Below are 13,352 nucleotides of genomic sequence, written 5' to 3'. Positions count from 1 at the left end.
GCTGCGCGCTTTTAATTTGGCAAATGAAATAATTCAGACTTTAGGTTTCTGCGCAGTGCAAGAGGGAAACACTGATTTACATGTAAATCAGGAACAGGGGAAGAAAAGAGTGCCCCTGCAAGACAGGGCTAGAGTCACTGCATCCCTACATGAAAAGGTGTCACAAGCCTCTTTTCAGGATGTGGAGAAGGGTGCAGGGAATACCACAGGTAAAAGAGTCACCAGTGAAATTGAGTGCACCATTTGAATTTGTGTCCCCTGAGGATAAAAAGCATGTTTGTTTGACTAATGATTCATTGACTGAAATGTATTCTAGCACAGGAGAAGGAACAGTGTTGTACAATGTGTGTCAGACTTTAAAGCAAGAGCTGCTTGAGATGTGTCATTTTTACACTGATTCTTGGTTCGCTGCCAATGGTTTAGCCGTTTGGTTTTTCATATGGCTTGTACATAACTGGTTCAATTCCCTTGCAGATGTTAAATAGAAAAAATCAGAGTCTGAAGTGTACACCCAGAATTCAGACTTAGTGGGGATGGCTAAGTGGGTGCACCAGAAATGTGGACAGCTGGGAGAAAAAGCCACTTACAGGTGGGAAGAGATTAGAGAGATGTACATTCCCCTAGATTTGATAAAAAAACTGTGCAGCACGCACAAGAGCAATCTGTCCCACAAACAGTCACAGAGCAGTTGGAGAGAGGAAAGTTACCAGGACAGATATGGCAAATTGATCAGGTTTTAGGGGGAGTGATTGCTGCAGATTACCAAGGAGAAATCAAAATTATGCTGATAACTGGAAAATAATCTTATTCATTCATATAAATTGGAGACAGAATGGCCCAACTTGTCAAAAGTGTAGTGAATGGAGGTTTAGTAAAGAAGGAGTCTGCCCCAGCCCTTCTGACAGTGCAAGGAAAGGGAAGCTGTGGTGCAGCAGATAAAAACCTCAGTGCTGAGGTGTGGGTTGAAGCCCCAAGTGACCCTCCAGAACCTGCAGAAATCATAACAAAGGGCCCCAAAAACATCCTGCTGATTATAAAACAGGGAAAGGAAGAGGAAGGGCACATTTCAGATGACAAATGTTATTTGCAAGAAAAGTCATACTTTTTTCTTTTGCAGATCCTACCACATTTCGCCACTGACCATGAGTGTGCTGTGTGGTCTCCCTTCGAGTGTGTGCGTGTGGGGTCGGGGGAGGGACCGAACCCCCAACCTGAACCTGACTGAGTAAAGTACATGCACCATGGATCCATTTTGCGCAAATGGCGCCTTCAGTTCAAGTTCAACTTGTTTGATTACATTCTTCCACTGGAACTAAGCAACCTTAACAGTTAACTGTCTGTGTTTTTTCGTGTGGAACTCTGACTTTCACTTACATTCCTGCGAACCTTTCAGGTGGACCGTGCACCTTTACATGAGTAGAACTCATGCTACATTAAATTGGTATTTTAGAGACACTGTTGAATTAGAGACAATATAAGTTTCAGTCTTTTCTGTGTAGATGTATCTGATGTGAAAGCTTATGAGATCAATATGTTAATCCACTTCCATCGCTTTATAGTGATTGCTTTGATCATTCAAATCTGATTTGCTGATAACGTTTTTTGTGTTGATGTTTTTGTTTTTTGTTTTTGTTCGAAATAAGGGGTATGTGAAACAAAAATTCATTGGTCATAGGGTGGAATGTGATGCTATTAATTGTGTTTGACCAATGACTTTGTGTTTCACCACTGCGCATATTAGTTTGTCAATGTTCACCAGTAGCACATTATGGGGGTCATTATGACCCTGGCGGAAGGCGGAGAAGCCGCGGTAAGACCGCCAACAGGCTGGCGGTCTTTCCTCTGTGTATTATGACCATGGCGGTTACCGCCATGGTCATCCGTCGGTTCTCCGTTTCGCCCGCCGGGCTGGAGACCAGGGTCTCCAGCCCGGCGGCCGTCACTATACAGTACTGCTGGCGGTATTTGGACCCGGCTGACCTCCATGGATTTCATGCGGTTTGAAACCGCCATGAAATCCATGGCGGTAAGCACTATCAATGCCAGGGAATTCCTTCCCTGGCACTGATAGGGGTCTCCCCCACCCCCACCCCAACTCCCTCCCCTACCCCCCCACCACTCCCCAAAGGTAGCAGGACCCCCCTCCCTACCCCGACCCCCACCATAACATCACTCATACACACACGACACGCACGCAGGCACCACCGACACACATACACGCACACACACCAACATACATGCCAACATCCACACACACAGTCAGACACGCACACCCACATTCAAACATACACGCACACATCCATACAGACATACCTACAGACATACACGCACTGATTCCCATACACACAACACCCCTGCAAGCATACACGCACTAACACGCCCCCTCTACATAAACACATACACACTCCCATGCAAGCAAACAACACACCACAACCCCCCTCCCCTCACGGATGATCGACTTACTTGGTCCGACGATCCTCTGGGAGGGGACGGGAGCCATGGGGGCTGCTCCGCCGACACCACACCGCCAACAGAACACCGCCACGCCGAATCACAGGACGTGATTCGCTGGGCGGTGTTCTGTTGGCGTGGCAGTGGAGCAACCTCCACTTCCCCGCCGCCCGCCGGTATGGCTGTTGGCGGCTCTCTGTCCGTAAAAGGACGGAAAGCTGCCAACGGTCATGTTAGGCTGAGCGGCAAACCGCCACCACTGGCGGTCTTCCGCACGGCGGTCCCTCGGAGGTCTTGAAAAAAGACCGCTGAGGTCAAAAGGACCCCCTTTATGTTTTGTTCAGTTTAGCTGCCTATTGGCTTTAACATGGAGTTAGCCATTACTTTCTGTATTCAGTTTAGCCGCCTATTGGCTTTGACATGGCATTAGCCATTACATTTTGTATTCAGTTCAGCTGCCGATTGGCTTTGACATGACATTTGATATTTAGGTTAGCTGCCTATTGGCTTTGACATGACATTAGACATTACATTTGATGTTCAGCTTAGCTGCCTATTGGCTTTGACATGACATTAGACATTACATTTGATATTTAGTTTAGCTGCCTATTGGCTTTAACGTGGAGTTAGACATTGCAGTTGAGACATTACAGATGTCTGTGTTTTTCCAAGCTGTGTTTTTCCACAAGATGGACCAAGCTGTTTTCTTCACACCAGACCTTAGCTGATAAAAGCACGTAGATTTTGTGTTTACCTCGCAATCCAGTCTGAGAACAAGGAGCTCAGGAGAATTAGCCGCTCTCCAAGGTTCTTTGGCTCTCACACTGAGTTTGCTTTTAAGGATGACTCTGGGCTACAGAGAGTTAGATTTGAATCTGCTTGACTTTAGACGGGAACTAGACGTCAGTTGCCCGTCTCCCGTTTGGGTAGAGAATCTCTTTCTCGCAGTTGACCGGAGTCATCAACTTGCAGACCCCAGAAACATGAATTGAGTATAGGCCCTACCACCTTGCCCATACGGTGATGAATTTTGACTTTTATGCTTTGCTTTGACTACTTTTGAACGTGTGCTTCCAATCTACTAATTTCGTCTCTCAGGAGCTTGTGGGTGGGGAATTAACAACAATAAATGTCTTCTTTAAACTCAGAAGTGCATTCCAGAGAGGTTCTGTAAGCTCGGATATGAGATAAGAGGGAAAGCAGAACATTTGCCACAGTAGAGTGTTGGTGATCACTGTCCATGTTCTTCCCCCAGGATGCCTGGTAATCCGGATGCCTAGAGAGAAAAGAATTTAAAAGCTCAGGAGGATTCTGGAGTGGGGGCTATTGCTTCTCACTAGATGGCACTAGAAGGGAGAATGGAGCCAGAGAACCTCCATAGTGGACATAGGCCTCAGACATAGACTATACTGCAGATGTCTGTGGTATCCTGTAGTGAGTTCCTTAAATCGAATGTAAGAACAAGGGCCTGCCCATGTACCCACACCCTGGCAGCTGGACACAGCTGTGTGTGATTAATAAACGGGCTCAGAGCTTTTAAGTGCAAAGTCAGATCCATTTAATCACTATATCAGTCATTTGTCTGTCCTGCTGCGCTATCCACCAATGACAGAAACCTCCTTACAGAGCAGGTTGTGTGCATGGTGGTGCTTTGCATTTTAAGCTACCTGTAACCTCGCCTGGGAGATGTTGCTGCAAACATGGGTACAGATGACAAGAGCAAGCCCAGGGAGGAAAAGAGAGATTTCATTATTTTCAGATCCCGTGATAAGGATGAGAGATGATGAGATTGGGGTGCAACAGCTGAACCAGCACTCTCACATAGACAGTCCACCCCATGACAGCGATCTCAGAGTTGCACACCATCTGTCAGGAAATTGACGCAAAGGTAGTGTGACTGGAGAGAAAACTAGAGGATTGCAGTTTCATTAGTGGTAAATGGTAAACAGGCAGGGCGGCCCCTCCTCTTTGGCACTCTAAGCATGCATGTCAGTTTGGCTGGCTGATGAGGCTGGCCAAACTGACATGCGCAATTAGAACTCTCCACCCGAGCTGCATTTCACAGCCGGGTGGAGACCAACCGCAGGCTCCCACTCCTTGCCTGAGTGGCATTTCAGCCCACTCAGGCCGATCCTGGTGCTCCTCTCATGCAGTCTAACAGCATGAGAGAAGCATCTGGATTGAGTGGGGAGGGGAGAAAGGCTAGCATCCAGGCAGTGGCAGCTGCAGAGGAGAGGCAGCAGGTAAGAGTATTTTTTTATTGCCCGCTCCACACTCTTCCCACCAGTCTTTCGTGGACGCAGCCACCACTAGAAACAGGTACAGGAAATGGCTCAGCAAATGGAGAGGGGTTACATTTAAGCTGGCTGCTCTGTAAATAGCAGTATTTTCAGAAGTTCAGATACAACACAGTTAACATCCTGGTGCAGCTCCAGGCTGAGAACGAAGATGTGGGGCACCTTGGAAGAACATTGCACCTGTTAATCTTGGGGATTCTAATATTCCCTGATGGTGAGAACCTAAGAGACGTTTTACATGATTTTGTATTCTCTAAAGTTTTCTACTCTCTGAGGTTCTCAAAGGAGCCCAGATGATTATGACAGAAGCTGGCAAAGTAATGGGACTACCCACAAGTGTTGCATCCTGGAGCCAAGTAGGGAGACGTGACCATCCCTGTACAGCTGAGGAATGAGTCAGAAAACTCAGTGGCTTTAGAGGATTACTAGCTCTTTGGCTATTCTTTTCTGGTGTGCTAAGATGGCCATTTGATGTACATGGATATTTTCAGACCACTCTAGTTAGAGAGGTCAAAAATGCCTAAAAAGCTCCTGTTCATTATTTCTTTGCCGCCCTTCACAGAATAAATAAGAATCAGCAAATTGAATAATGGATTCCAATGTCCTTTGCCAACAATATAATTGTATTTGAGGGAGAGTCATTGTGGTTGTGTCAAATCTTTCTGATGGAGAATTTCTGTTTTCAGACTGTGGACGGTGAGAAGTTCTTAGAGCCCACTTCTTGACAGTTTTTGTCTGTCAGAGGTAAGGGGTACCCCTTCTAGTAGCCATGATGCTGCTGACACTTTTGAGCACGTAATCATATTGTGCCTTCTAGAAGTCCCAAGGGAGCAAAAACCCCTTAGGGAAAACACCTCCAATAAAGTCAGCAAGAGTCTAATACATGGGTACTCGCAAACATTTACCCAGAGGCCAAAACGTTTGGTCTGTGGTGTGAGTGAGGGCTGCACTGTTGCCAGCAAGGTGGTGGTCGAAGGGTGGTGGGAGGAGGAGTGTAAGATGGGTGTAGGGGAAGCAAAGAATGTGCATCTAGTGCCTGAGTTGAATTGCACATTGTGGACTGAGAAAATCTGGGATCAATCCTGAGTTCACCAATTGACCAAATTTAGGCCCTCATTACGAACATGGCGGTCTGTTCCGCTACACCGGCAGTGGCGGTAGAAACCACCAACAGAGAAGCGGTCCAGACCGCCAAATAATGATCGAAACACACTTATCCCGCGAACCACCCACCGCCAGGAGAGAAGTCCCGCCAACGACAGCAGAGTCCGCCCACAGGCCGTCGGAAAGGCCCAACCCACCCATCAAATAATGAACCACTATTCCGCCGCCAGTTCCGGGGCGGGAACCACCAGCACACAAAGCCAGGCGGAAATTAACCAAATATAAGGAACATCGTACCAGAGTCCCACAGAACGTGCAGTGGCAGCCATGGATAGAGAGCTGCAGATCATGCCAGCCCTGCTCCTTGCCATATACCTACACGACTGAGACCGCCGACGAAGACGACGACGGTAAGTACTTCAACCTACGACACAAGGGAGGAAAGGGCACAGTTACATACCCACCCACTCCACCCATCAGGCAACGCCCCCCCCCAACCCTTCCCAGCAGCACAAGTCATATACCCCACACCAAGAGGTACATACCCGACCGAAGGCTAATGCAACTTGACCATAGTATATACAAAAGCCCCACGCCCATAAAAAATCTAAACAAATACCAGGGTGTAACTGCGTGCAGCCCAAACACAGGCCACACAGAAACTTTAATAAGAAGCTCACTGAGCCAAACAGTGCAAACAGGACCAATGGCCAGTCCGTAAAATCCCAATTGTCATGGGCCACAACGGGCCACACCTGACTCCCACAAGTGCTGGGTACTCTCAGAATGGGGTACCAAATGGGGATCCAGGCACCTCACAGAAGGGGGACAGGGGTGGTGGGGTGGGGATTTTCAACAGGGGTGGGCATTAGACTTTCTTGTGGAGGGGGCTTCTCCTTTGAAGGGGGTGGGGGCTGTTTGGCTCGGATGGAGCTGGATGGCCTAGGCTGTGACCGGCCTTCGTCTTCTCTGGGGAAAGGGCACAGGAATGTGAAGGGTGGACCGGCGAGGGCTGTGATGTGGAAGGAGCGGTAAGGGCAAGGAGGTGGGCATGTTTGGGGACAAGACGGGGTGGGCCAGTGGGTTGGAAGATGTCAGCACGGGAGAGGAAAAGTTTCTTGGGAGAAATTGGGGTGGGCGTGGATGAGGGCGTGGGAGTGGAGGCAGAGGGAGTGGATGTATGGGGTATAGGGGTGCGTGTAGTGGGTGCAGGTGACTGCTCAGTATGCTGTTGTGTGGTGGATGTCTGATGGGTGGGTGCCTAGTGCGTTTGTGTGTCTTGGGAGGTGGGGATGGGCACAGTGGGAGAAGACAGGCAGCTAGTGTGGATGTATGTTGGGTGGGTGTCTGCAAGTCTGGTGAGTGTGCTGCATGTGTCAACTACAGTAGAGGTGGTGAGTGCAGGTGTGGTGTATGGGGTGCATGTATGGCTGCCTGCTATTGTGGTGAGTGCAGGAAGAGGAGCAGTAACAGTGAGTGAAGGTGCAGTGCATGAGGGTGTGGATGTAGAGGGGACCGACAGGGAGGCGGAAGAGGTAGGCACATTGGGGGAAGTGGACGTTGTTGTGTGTGCAGGTGCCTGTTGGCTGTGTGAATGCTTGTGGTGGGAGGTGTGGTGCTTGTGTTTTGAAGTGTGCTTCTTGTGTGTTGATGCACCTGTCAGCAGTTCTGATTGTGTGCTTTGGACGGGTGAAGAGAGTGGGGTGCTAGAAGGGGTAGAGGAGGTTGGAGGGGGGACGGAATGGCCAGGGAAACTGGCTGCCATCCGAGAGGAGGCCAGAGCCTGAAAAGATCTCTGTAGGGCAGACACGGCACCGTGAATGCCATCCAGATAGGCATTGGTCTGATGCACCTCTGATGCTAGCCCCTCGATGGTATTGACAATGGTTGTCTACCCTACAGAGATGGTTCTCAGGAGGTCAATAGCCTCCTCTGTGAGGGCAGCAGGGCTGACTGGGGCAGGGGAGGAGGTGCCTGGGGCAAAGGAGACGCCCACCTTTCTGGGTGGGTGGGCACGGGCAACTCGGTGGGGAGCAGAAGGGAGGGTGGTGATGGTACGGGGGTGGCGGAAGATCTCACAGTAGTGGTGTGTGCACTAGTGTCCGCCACTGCGGGGGGACCCCCATCGGAGGAGGTCTCGGAGTCACTACCTCCTGTGGTAGTAGCCTCCCCCGTGGAAGTTCCCTTGCCCTCCCACCCACTGGTCCCCTGGACGTCTGTGGTCTCTGCCTTGGAGGATCCATGGGCCGCTGCCTCCTCACATGCAGCTGCCTCAGCTCCCTCGTCTGATGTTGATGCTGTACCAACCCAACACAAGAGAACAGGGATGGGGAGACAACACAGGAGAGATACTTGTAAATAGCTGAATGCAGATACAGAATGGCCAGACATACACCCACCCAGCAAACACACCCAACAGGCGCCCTTTCCCCTGCACCACGTGGCACATCCATAGCCAGAGGTAGGCCACAGCTGTACACAGAGTGGAGTACCTGTCCGCACGAGATCAGGGAGTCAATTGATCAAACGATGATGAACGCGTGTTCGTTCCACGGCGGTATGCACCGTCACCCCCAGCAGCGATAATGATACACCAGGATTTCCCTTTGGCATCCATGTTAGCCAATGAGGGTGCGAACAGGGGTCAACACCGCCTTACGCTGTGACGTCAACCGCTAGCGGTATGAGGTCACTTCCACAACGAAGGGGCAGATCTACAGTGGGCAGACATTTTGCCATCACCTACGCATCTTGAATTTCCTACTACTCACAATACAGGGCCTACTAGCCATATGAAGCACCTAGGCCTCTATCCTTTCCATATAGTAGCACACATGAATTACTCTGTTCCCTCCTAGTGATGGACATGTATATCTGTCAGGTATCAGTTATTGTAGAGACACTACAATGAACAATGCAGTGCAGAAATGTTGAGAAGTGTGCCTATGTTGGTGTCTTCATCACTCCTTTTTGTAACCCCTCGTAGGTACCGACCCTTGTGGCAAGGAAGGGCACCATCAGTGTACAGACCACTTGTGGATATGGGCACCATGGTGGAGCGTCAGATCATAATCACTTACAGACTCACACGTGCAACTATTCAGGACCTTTGTGCATTACTGGATCCTGCACTAACTCCGGGAAATCGTAATCAGCATGCCATTCCAACTGAGGTGCAGGTGCTCTCCGCACTTCATTTACTGGCCACAGGCTAATTTCAAGTGACAGTGGGCATGGGTGCTGGTTTCTCACAGCCAATGTTCAGCCAGGTACTGACAAGATTTCTGAATGCATTTGTTCAACATCTGCAATCCTATGGGCGGTTTCCCCAAAGTACTGACCTCCCTGCCATCAAATCTGACTTCTATGCCTTTGCAAACATTCCCCATGTAATAGGTGCCATCGATGGCACACACATACCCATCATCCCCCCAAGAGTGAGTGAACAGGTGTACAGAAACAGGAAGAACTTTCACTCCATGAACCTCCAATTGGTGTGTACTGCAGACCAGTACATTTCACATGTAATGCCATGTTTCCAGGTTCAGTCCATGATTCATTTGTGTTCAGGAACAGTATTGTGCCACAGAAGATGGAACAACTACAAGAGGACAGAGGGTGGATCATAGGTAAGTTTGCCTGTCAATAACTGACACATTGCAGAAAACCAGCCTGTCTGACTAAGGGACATAACAATGACGAGTCTGTATTGAACCATTTTGTAGGTGATTCTGGCTATCCAAACTTGCGTTGGCTCCTGACACCAGTGAGGAATCCCAGGACAGATGCAGAGAGGAAATACAATGAGGCCCATGGACGTACTAGGAGGGTAATAGAGCTTACTATATGTCTCCTGAAGGCTAGATTCCAGTGTCTACATATGTCTGGAAGTTCCCTGGCCTATGGGCCTGATAAGGTGTGTAGAATAGTGGTCGCCTGCTGCATGCTGCACAACGTGGCAGTGAGACATTCTATCCCCTTGGAGGTGGAGGGTGCTATAGGTCCTGATCAGCAACCTCAGAGAGGTGAGGAGAGTGATGGTGAGGATGAGGAAGGGGAAGATGCCCATTCCAGGAACCAACTGATACAACTCTACTTCCAATAACTGTGTGGGACTTAAGCCTGTCATTGGTGTTATTGACTAATACTGTCAGTGTGCTCTGTCATATAGGGGGGAATTGGTCATGATATGCGATACATGGACCACTTCTGCATGGTACGTGGAAAATATATGCATTCCCTCCTTGCCACCATTTGGACACCCCGAACCACCATCAAGCACAAATTGATAATACAGTTGTTCTCTGCCAGTTGCAGCCATACTCCACTTTGTTCACAATTTAAGACAGGGGACAGTGTTACAGGTGTGAAATGTGTTTTATTGGTAGAATTGAGTGAATTGTGCTATATACAGTGATGGGAGTCGTAAGAGTTGGGTGTCCTCAAAACCAAGTTGGTGGCAGCCTTGTTGGATGGTTTAGATGGGTCCATTTTGTCAAACAGTACTTCATATTGCCCTCAGCTAAGTGTTGCTGGTGAATGAGTGGGATGGTTGCTTTGCATTAGTAGCAGAGTCAATTGTTGGAGGGGGCCTTGTTCTTAACTGGGCTTCCAATGCCATATCTTGGCCTAAGTGTACGTTTGGGCGCCTGCTGTGGAGCTTCTTGGGGTGGCATGGTTGGCCATTGGGTTTCCTGGGAGGGTATTTCTTGGGTTGTTTCTGCTGCTTGGGTCATCAGATGCTGGTTGTCCAGGGCTGTTGCGGGGGCCTCTTGTCCGGTGTGGGTGTCAGACTGTTTTTTTTACCAACTGCAGCAGTGCTCCAGCAATGGAGGCCATTGTGGCATTGTGCTCTTTCAACTGCTCCATGGCCTGTTGGGGTTGTTGCTGCTGCATCCTCTGACTTTGCTCCAGGGTGGACACAATCTGTGCCAACCTGTCTTGGGTATGTTAGTAAGCCCCAAATACCTCTGCAATAATGTCCTGGGCTGCTGCATCCATCCTGTGGCCTCCCCCCTGGCCCACTGGGACACTTGAACTTGCCCTAGCCCCCTGTGCATGTGTCCCCTGCACAGGTCTGAACGAGCCACTTGTACTGGAGCCCTCGCCTTCCTGCATGTTGGGAGATTGTGGCCTCTGTAGCTGTGTTCCACCAGTCTGTGCCCTGGGTACACTGGTGTGGGTACGCCTCCCCTGGCCTGCTGGTCTTGACTGGGTGTTAGGGGTGACAGTGGTTTTCTGGGTGGGGCTGCTGCATGGTGAGAATCCAGGACTGTGTGAGGGGCCTGCCTGCTCATCAGTGTCCAGGGATCCTTCACCAAGGTCTTGTGAGGTGGCTCTGTCTCCCTGGAGGGCAGTGGCACTCCTTGTCCCGTCTGTTAGGGTTGCATGGGTGGTGGTGCCTGCTGGAGGACATACACATGTCTGTTACATATGCATGTAGGTTTGAGGTGTACAGGACTGTGCTATTTTGTGCTGGTGTTGATTTCAGTGGCCTTCCAGGGTGCCTTTGTGAGGTTGTAAGAGAGTAACTATAAGGGGGTTCCCTAAGAGAATGCAAGTAGCGCAATCAGGGAAAAATGTGTGTAGGAAAAACTACAACGTGAGCTACAATAATAATGTATCTGAGGATATAATAAAACTCAGAAGTAGATTCCTGTAGGGGCTGATAGATACATAATGATAAATTCAAGTCAATCAATAAGTAGTGATACCAGACTGCTAAACAGAGACGAATAATGACAGGGGAAAAAAGGAACAAAGTCACAATAAGGAAAACTTTAATTAAATCATGTAAATAAACAAATAATCATGAAATATGGAAGATGTAAATGTCCAAAAAACTGAAACTCTTATTCAAGCACACCACATTCAGACTAAACAACAGTAGACAATATAATGAAATAGGAAGAAATCATCATACAAATACAACAAAATTAATACAATAATTCATAGGGAATAGAGTAAATACAAACACGGAGAAACAATACTCAATAACTGATAAATATATATATATATAATAGTCTAATACAAAAATAATCTATATTTAAAAGAGAACGGGTCAGAGTGGCGTCGCTACAGCAGGAATGTGCTGGGGGAACCGACGGCCTACGCGCGTTTCGGTGTTCTTAGTGATTATAGGTCACCTTCCTCAGGGCCATTCCCATTAATATAATACGATAAAGATCAAGTTTTAGCAGCCAGGTTCTCAGGTTGATTGGACACTAGATACTTGATATGCTGGAGTCACATAGTCATGTCATCTGATAAAGAAAGAATATATAGTTATGTAGTCATATAATGTTGTTTGCTTTCCGATAGTTATCAATTTTGGTTTTTATATGCAGATATATATGTCTACACATAAGAATGTATAGTAGAGATGCCCATTATTATATTGAAGTAAAGGCTAGGAAGCAATCAAAATAGAAATTTAAAATAAAAATGGGAGTTTGAAATGAGAAAATATATATAAATGATAACTAGAAAGACAAGTAGAAGGTGTGAGTGAAGAAATCAAGGTGGACAGTTAACAATAATTATATTAATTATGTTAGTTAGTGAAGTAGTTAAAGTATAGTAGGGTGGTACCTTATGTAATGGTGCTTAAATCTTTTATCTCATGACTGTGGGAACATGCATCTGAGCATATTGTGAAGTTAATTATGTTTAATAAATATTTACTAGCTTACTTGAGTTGTCTATGCTGGTAGTTCAGACAATACTGTTATCATATGGTTGATCCGATCTTTTATAGAGACATGTAACCGTGTTATGTAATATGAGAAGATGATCTGGCAACAATGCAGAACGGTAAATAAATATAAATACAAGGGTATATGCTTGCATGACCAGTTAGAGAAGCTAAATAGCAAAATGTACAGAGTTGTGATGGTGTTGATTGTTAGCTCTAAAGTCTATTATTAAATAAAGACTTTATAACAAAAATATAGGCGCTTGTGGTTACCTGCCGAGGCTGAAATAAATCAAGCTAATGGCCTTTGTTTGGTGATCTTTTTTCAATCTTCAGGCTAATGAAGCTTTGAATGAAGGGTCCTAAACATATAAATATAGTTATAGTTAGGCTCGCCGAAAATTGTTAAAAGTTGTTCAAGAACACCGCACTCGTCGAATATAGTTTTTAAAAAACAGGGAGAAGTCCGTGGGGGCTTTCTCCGAGGTCGGGGAGCCTGAACGTCTTCAAGAATGAAGGGGGGAGGACTCACCGATATGCCAATGCACTCCTCGTTAGTCGATAAGCGTCAGCGGCCGCGGCTCCAATCTGTTTTAATAGTGTGGCTAATTGATGTCTGAGCTAAACTGAACCGCGGCCTCGCGATGCAACATTGCGGACTTCTATAGCCACCATGTTGGAATTCCGTTGTCCTATATCTCTAAATGGGTCGCAATGCATACCTTTCGAGGACCTGGACGATATGAAACACTGAGAAAAGAAAGAGGATTTTGCTGGCTATAGGGATGTACTATCGACAATAATAT

General features: G+C 47.6%; 1 long non-coding RNA gene across 1 annotated transcript; it reads right to left on the bottom strand.

Annotated features, from left to right (window-relative positions):
• Positions 1-11,719: 11,719 nt before the first annotated feature.
• LOC138249148 (uncharacterized) lies at positions 11,720-13,112 on the bottom strand. The gene is made up of 3 exons (XR_011194750.1): positions 13,079-13,112; positions 12,820-12,908; positions 11,720-12,115 (listed from the first exon to the last, which is right to left on the bottom strand). It is a non-coding gene; the product is annotated as an uncharacterized lncRNA (long non-coding RNA).
• Between the last annotated feature and the right edge of the window lie 240 nt (positions 13,113-13,352).

This window comes from Pleurodeles waltl, chromosome 8, assembly GCF_031143425.1.
Source record: "Pleurodeles waltl isolate 20211129_DDA chromosome 8, aPleWal1.hap1.20221129, whole genome shotgun sequence".
Taxonomy (NCBI): domain Eukaryota; kingdom Metazoa; phylum Chordata; class Amphibia; order Caudata; family Salamandridae; genus Pleurodeles; species Pleurodeles waltl.
The sequence above is the reverse complement of the archived record's forward strand: the minus strand, read 5'-3'. Positions and strand labels throughout refer to the sequence as shown.